Raw genomic sequence first — 6,729 nt, 5'->3', positions numbered from 1 at the left:
ACAGGGCACAGCAGACTTCTCCTGTCTTGCCCGCTGCTCCCCTCAGCAGTGTATTTTGGTCAGTTCTGCTGTCCTGTTCCCCCTCTGTCTCTAGGGAATCCTCTTAACCCCCCTACACCCCAGCTCTTATATGCATAAATAAATAAATGAATGAATAAATCTTAAAAAAAGCTCCACCTGCATTTAGTTCCATGTTCTCTTACAACATGCCTCAGCTTCCAGAATAAGGAGTGGCTGGAGGAGATCCAGAGGGTGCGGATGCAGAAGCCCCTGCCTGTGCCAGGGCCGAGGCTGGGCACTCACCACAGCTCCACACACCAGAGTGGATGTGGCCGCCTGATGGGTAGCTCTGTGGGGCTCACAGTCTGCTTGGGTAGACAATCAGTCATCACTGACTGCCCAGCACTGGCAGAGCTGGTGTAACTGGGTGGTCCCTAGGAGAAGGGAAGTTCCAGGTTCCCTGCCCCACCCAGAAGGAGGGTGGAGCTGAGCAGAGAAAAAGGAGAGAGAAGAGAGAAGGAGGCCTGATGGAGACAAAGACAAGACCTGAGGAAGCCACATGGAGCAGCAAGCATGTGATGAAGAAACCGAGCTTGTTTCCTGACCCTGGACTGGTTAGGGCAGATGTGGGTGAGAGACCTGTAGGGAGGTGACTATGGCAGTGTTTATATTGATTTTGATTTTGCTCTTTTCCTCTCAGATTTGTCTGGCCATTTCTGACCCTTTTCCATGGGTCCCGGCCAGAAGGTGCTTTAGTCTTGTGGCAGGCTTTCAGGCCTTGCTTTGGGCCAATCCCTTTTGGGTGGACTTTTGCCCACGAGGGGATGGGTCACTTCAGGTGTTTGATTTAGAAGTTATATTCTTTGTGTTCCATATTGTATATTCACTGTATTAAAGTCACTTTTCATTAAAGCTTTATATGTTTTGTCTTGTTGCGGCGGATGGCAGAACCCACTTAGAGCAGGCAGGTTTTGGGGCTTCAGGGGTGCCTCTCTCTGAATTGAGGTGCCCTATAACACTGGGAGGGGGCAGAGGGCTCAGTGTAGGGAGGGTCACAGGGCCTGTGGGGGGCACGGGGCCTGTGGGAACCCACAGTAATTACCACCCATCCTGAGAGGTGGTTACAGGGAGGGCTTCCAGGAGGACAACGTGTGAGAAGCTGCAGAATGAGTATTTTAAAAAGTGTGTGCAAGGGCCCTCTCTGGTGGCGCAGCAGGTTTAAGCACAGCACTAAGAAGCTAAAGTCACTTCCGCCTGAGTTTGATCCCCGCCTGTCCGGGGGGAGATCCACATGGCGTGGCAGACCTCTCCTGACCCGCCCGCTGCTCCCCTCAGCAGTGTACTTCGTTGATCTGCCTGTTCTGCTCCCCACTCTGTCTCTGGTGAACCCTCTCACCCTCTGCATCTCTGGCTTGTGCCCCAATTCTGTATGAATAAATAAATCTTTAAAAAAAAAAGTGGGTGCAAGGAAATCCCAATGAGATCAGGGACATCACTAGGCAGATTCGTACAGGGGATGGCCCGTTGGAAGGTGAGGCTCTGGGCAGTGTTTGCCTTCTGTCTGCCTCTGTACCTGCCTATTCAGGGGGAAATCTTCACAGGCTTTCTGGGAGCGTGTGTTCTGGACTCTGGAACAGACTCCAACTCAGAGCACACTTGATATTTTATTTTTTTTTAAGATTTTATTTATTCACTTTGACATAGAATTAGGGCATAGGCCAGAAGTGTGCAGGAAAGTGAGAGGATTCGCCAGAGTGGGGAACAGCGGGGAAGAGAGGGTGCTGCGCATGCGCAGTTTAGACCAGAGGGATGCCTCCACCCGCGCCCCCCCCCCCCTTTCACCGCAAAAGCTGCTGCAGGTCATGGCTGGGGGACTCGGAGCAGGGGCTCATTCAGGCACAGGGCCTTGGATAGGCGACACATTTAGCAGCTAAAACGTGAGTTAATCTTATAGTTCTGCATCTACAGTGGGTCTTACGCTAAAAGTCAAGGTTCCCCAGGTCTGGTTGCTTCTGGAGGCGCAGGGGAGCGTGTTTCCAGAGCCTTGCAGGGCCGGCCTGGCTCTGGGCCGCCTAGGCCAACCTCTGCCCCTGAGGTCACACCCTGACCCTTCCTTCTCCCTCACAAGGCCCCCTGCGATGCTGCAGCTCCACCAGGACAATCCGCATAACCTCCCGCCACAAGCTCCTTCAGGGAACCAGCCACAAGCTCCCTCAGGGAACCAGTCTTCGAGGCAGAAGGGGGCACTCCTGGGAGCACATGTCCTGGGGGACCGGCCAGTGAGGCTCCCTTGCTGGGTCCCCTTGCTTCTAGGGAATTCCCTCAAGAGCCACATCCACCACCGGATCCTGGCAGCACTCGCTCACTCTCTCACTCTTCCCAGTAGCTTCTTATCACTGGTAGTTAAGTCAACAGGAGCGGTTACATCATCAGGACTGCAGGGCAGAGTTCACTGCTGGGCCCCCAGGCGGCCCAAACTAGCTTCCTTTCACCCACAGGCCTGCTTTTCCTAGAGCAAACACTGCCTTGTCTTTTGTTTGCTTACTTTCCTTGTGGGGATTTCCTCCTAGAGCCCAGCCAGCCCTAAGGTTCCCTCTGTGACCGTGGATGTCGGGACCATCATCCCTAAACGCTACAGGTCCTGTGGGTCACCTTAAAGGATGCTAAGGAACCAACTCTCCACAAATAAAGACCGGAGCATTTTCCTTGCTTTTTCTACACACGCTGTCCTCCAGGACCCTCTTTCTCTCCCACAAAAGATCTGCTCAACGATCTGAACATTATCTTCTCTACATCGACCTATGCACCCACAGCAATGCCTATATCATATTTTTACTACCTATATTTTACCTTTGACATTTGTATAATGTATAGATCGCTGCTATCTGTAGATTACACCTGAGTCTGGGTCATCTCTCCCTATGCTGATATCATCTATCTTACCCACCATCTGTATTTGTTGATAGTTTCAGAATAACATCCATATCATTAACATTTATTTCCTGAAAGTCATTTATGATTATTTTTTGGGAGGTGAGGCAAGAAACTGAGGTTCAGCCCTATACCTACGTATTCACACTCAAACACAGCATCCTCACAACGCAGGTACCCAAGTGGGGCTCAGGCCTACACTTGACACCCACACCCCTTGCAGACACTTGAAGGCACTGGCTTTTGAATCAGCAGTCTCCAGATTCCCATCTCAGACTTCCAACTGCCCAGACCTGGGCGTCTCAACGCCACTTGCTCAAGGCACATGCTGCCGTGCCCCCCTACCTCAGAACAGGCTTAAACCACTCGGCATTTTTTCTGTAACAGCAGGTAAGGGTCCAGCCTCTGTAACCCTCCTGTTTATCTGCATTTCTGGGCTTTCAGCGCTTCCCTGCAAGGATCCTCCAAACCATTAGGCGGCGCTCTGAATCCACAAATGCCTGCGGTGTCTGGTGGACGGGCAAGGGATGGAGTTGGCAGGGGTTGGCGACAGCAGAGGGGACATGACATGATGATGGTAGAAGTGTAACGTGATCCTATTTAATTCTCCAAAATCCTGAGGGAGCTACGTATGATTTCCTCTTCACAGATAAGGAAACTGAGGCTTAGGCAGGTGGTGTAGTGCTTCTGTTCTCACAGCTCAGAGGACAGCGTATGTAGAAAAAGCAAGGAAAATGCTCCGGTCTTTATTTGTCGAGAGTTGGTTCCTTAGCATCCTTTAAGGTGACCCACAGGACCTATAGCGTTTAGGGATGACGGTCCCGACATCCACGGTCACAGAGGGAACCTTAGGGCTGGCTGGGCTCTAGGAGGAGCCACAGAGGCAGACTTGCACCTGGATGCTAGGCCGCAAGGCCCCTTTGTGACGGGACTGTGGGGTGGTGGCGGAGGGGTGGGTGGGTTGAGCTGATCAGAATGACCTGTGTGAAAATAGTGCTAACAAAGCCCGTAACCACAACCGGTAGCTGGTATTTACGGGGGGCTTCTTAGGCCAGCCCTGCGCTAAAGGAGCCCTGTACCCACTGATGCTCCCCAATCTCCACAGTCACATTGCAAACCCAGTAGTGATTCATTTCCCCCTTAAATGGAGAGAGCAAAAATTAGCTGGCAACAAGGTAAAAAATGTACTCCTTGGTTCATCTGGCCGAATAGCAGAGTGATGAAGAAGGCAAGGTGAACCGGAAATGACATTTCCTCCAAGGACCCCATATCTGTCAAGTGCCACCAAGCTCCCCTTGGAGGGATTTTGCTTACTGGGAAATACCATAGTGGATCAGAAATTTTGCTGTTTGTAACACCTGGGAGGAGAAATCAAACGTACAAAGTGAAGAATGACGTAGAAATAGATAAAAAGTTGCTGCTTGAAATTAGAGCTGTAGGGGGCCTCCCTGGTGGGCTAGGGGTTACGTCTCAGCGCTATCACTACTGTGACCTGGCACAGCAGACCTCTCCTCTCACCTGCTGCTCCCCTCAGCTGTGTATTTCAGTAAATCTACCAGTTTTGCTCCCCACTGTTCCTAGTAATTTCTTTCATCCCTTGCCTCTGGCTTGCACCCCCGTTCTTCTATGCCAAAATATATAAATAAAGTCTTAAAAAAAAATTATAACCACGAGAACAAAACATCCCAGGCTGGCCTGGATCTCAGACACTTGGACACAGAGAAGCAGCCTCCACTTCCAGCAACTCAAGTTGAACTTGAACTTCAGAGAAGCATTTTAGAACTCGCAGTTCTATACTGGACTCGACTTTGAGGTGTAATTAACAAGACTCTGAGGGCCTTCAAGTCCACTTCTCACCCAGACCTGATGCTGACTCTTTCACACATGGCCCCGCTTCTGTGCCTGCGGCAATATTGCTGTCTCTACATGTGACCTGCACATCCCCAAATCCTGTGCAACTGTAGGGCGTAAAGGTATGTCCTGAACGAACTCTGCAAGGTACAGGTTTTGTGGACTCCACTCCCCACTCCTTATTGAAACTACAAGCCCACCCCTACTCCAGTCACTGAAACTACAACTCCCAGCAACACCAAGGAGAGGACTGTGAGGACCCAAGGGCGGAGCTAAGCAGGCATTGTGGGACTTTTGGGGATTATATATCTGAGGGAGCCATGTTGAGCTCTCTCTCTCCCTTGGCCTTGTGGCTGGTGGCTAGTTGCTTGGCTCTTGATGAGCTTTCAGTCTGCTACTGGAGTTCTAAGTCAGCAGAACTGGCAGGATGCTCTAACTTGTCTCTCTCTCTCCTTCCCTAGGTTGTCCCTTTCCCTTTGTAAATAGCCTATTATTAACCTTTTTGTGCCTGCCTGCACACACACAAATTGAAAATTAAAAAAAAGATTTATTTATTCATTCATACAGAACTCGGGTATAAGCCAGAGGTGCAGGGGCGGTGAGAGGATTCACCAGAGACAGAGTGGGGAGCAGAACAGGCAGATGGATGAGGCACACAGCTGAGGGGAGCAGCAGGCGGGTCAGGAGAGGTCGGCCACGCCATGTGGTCACCTCTGGGGCCGGGGATTGAACTTGCACTGAGGCAGCAGCAGCCAGCTTGCAGTGCTGTGTCCTGACCTGTTGTGCCACCAGGGAGGGCCCTGCAAATGAATTTTAAGTGTGCGGGTGAGGACCCACAGACAGGCAGCCCAGTTCACACTGGGTTGCCCTGTAACACAACCACATCTTTTGTTTTGGTGAGGATTTCCAGAGTTAGGCAAGACTGATCTTCTCTTGCCTTTCACAGTGGACAGGCAAACCTTGTACCTTGTGTGACGTGATTGTTCATCTTAGGTGGGTCAGGCTAGGACGAAATGTGAGCATGAGAATCTGCGTGCCTGGGAGTGTGAAATACCACAGGCGCAGCTCATTGGAAAGCTGGAGTCAGAGGCTTGTCATTTTTTTGCATTTTACTGAAATGCATTATGAACGAAACATTTTGGCATTTTAAAAAAAAAGGGAAGGAGCCCCTACCCCTGGCTACACCCGGTCTCAGCACTTTCCTATGGAAAATGATGGGTGGTTTCTCTAAGTGTGTCTGTGTGTATTACTGTATCTCAATTTCTGTGAAAAGTACAGTAGAATTGATTCTCACATATTCTCACCTCACTGGCGCTTTTCTCAGGCACAGTACAGTTTTATTAGCCTGTTTTAATCTTAAACAACACTTATCAACATAACCCTGCTATGTTTGGGGGTGAGAGGAAGGAGCTGTCCCAAGCATAGAGGAGACAAGATTTATCACTGTGGAAACTCGAGGATGATAATAAGCTCCTTGTCTATTTCTGGGTATGTTTAAAATCTACAATGAAGATCTGTATTCCAAAGAAATTAAAAAGAAAAAAAAAAAGAAAATGGAGAGGGATGGAGATTATCAATGACCTGCCTTAGAAGGCTGTTAGGGGGCCTGCCCTGTGGTGCAACAGGTTAAAAGTGCAGCACTATGAAGCTGTCCGCAGCGAGTTCAATCCCCAGCCAGGGAGGTGACCCACAGGGCGAAGAAGACGTATCCTTCTGCTCCCCTCAGCAGTGTACTTCAGTCAACTCGCCTGTTCTGTTCCACACTTGGTCTCTGGTGAGTCCTTTCAATACCCTCTCCCCCCACCCCCACCGCCAGTTCTTGTATGCATAAACCCAATAAATCTTTAAAAAGAAGACATTAAGGAGGAAGGATTAAGCAAATTAAGTTAAATCTAAGTAGAGGTTTAGGACAGGGCCTGGCGGGAGTTAAATGCTGTTACTCTTAGT

This window comes from Condylura cristata, unplaced genomic scaffold (assembly GCF_000260355.1).
Source record: "Condylura cristata isolate star-nosed mole 26May11 unplaced genomic scaffold, ConCri1.0 scaffold00041, whole genome shotgun sequence".
In the NCBI taxonomy this organism is placed as follows: Eukaryota; Metazoa; Chordata; class Mammalia; order Eulipotyphla; family Talpidae; genus Condylura; species Condylura cristata.
This window is presented reverse-complemented; position numbering follows the sequence as displayed.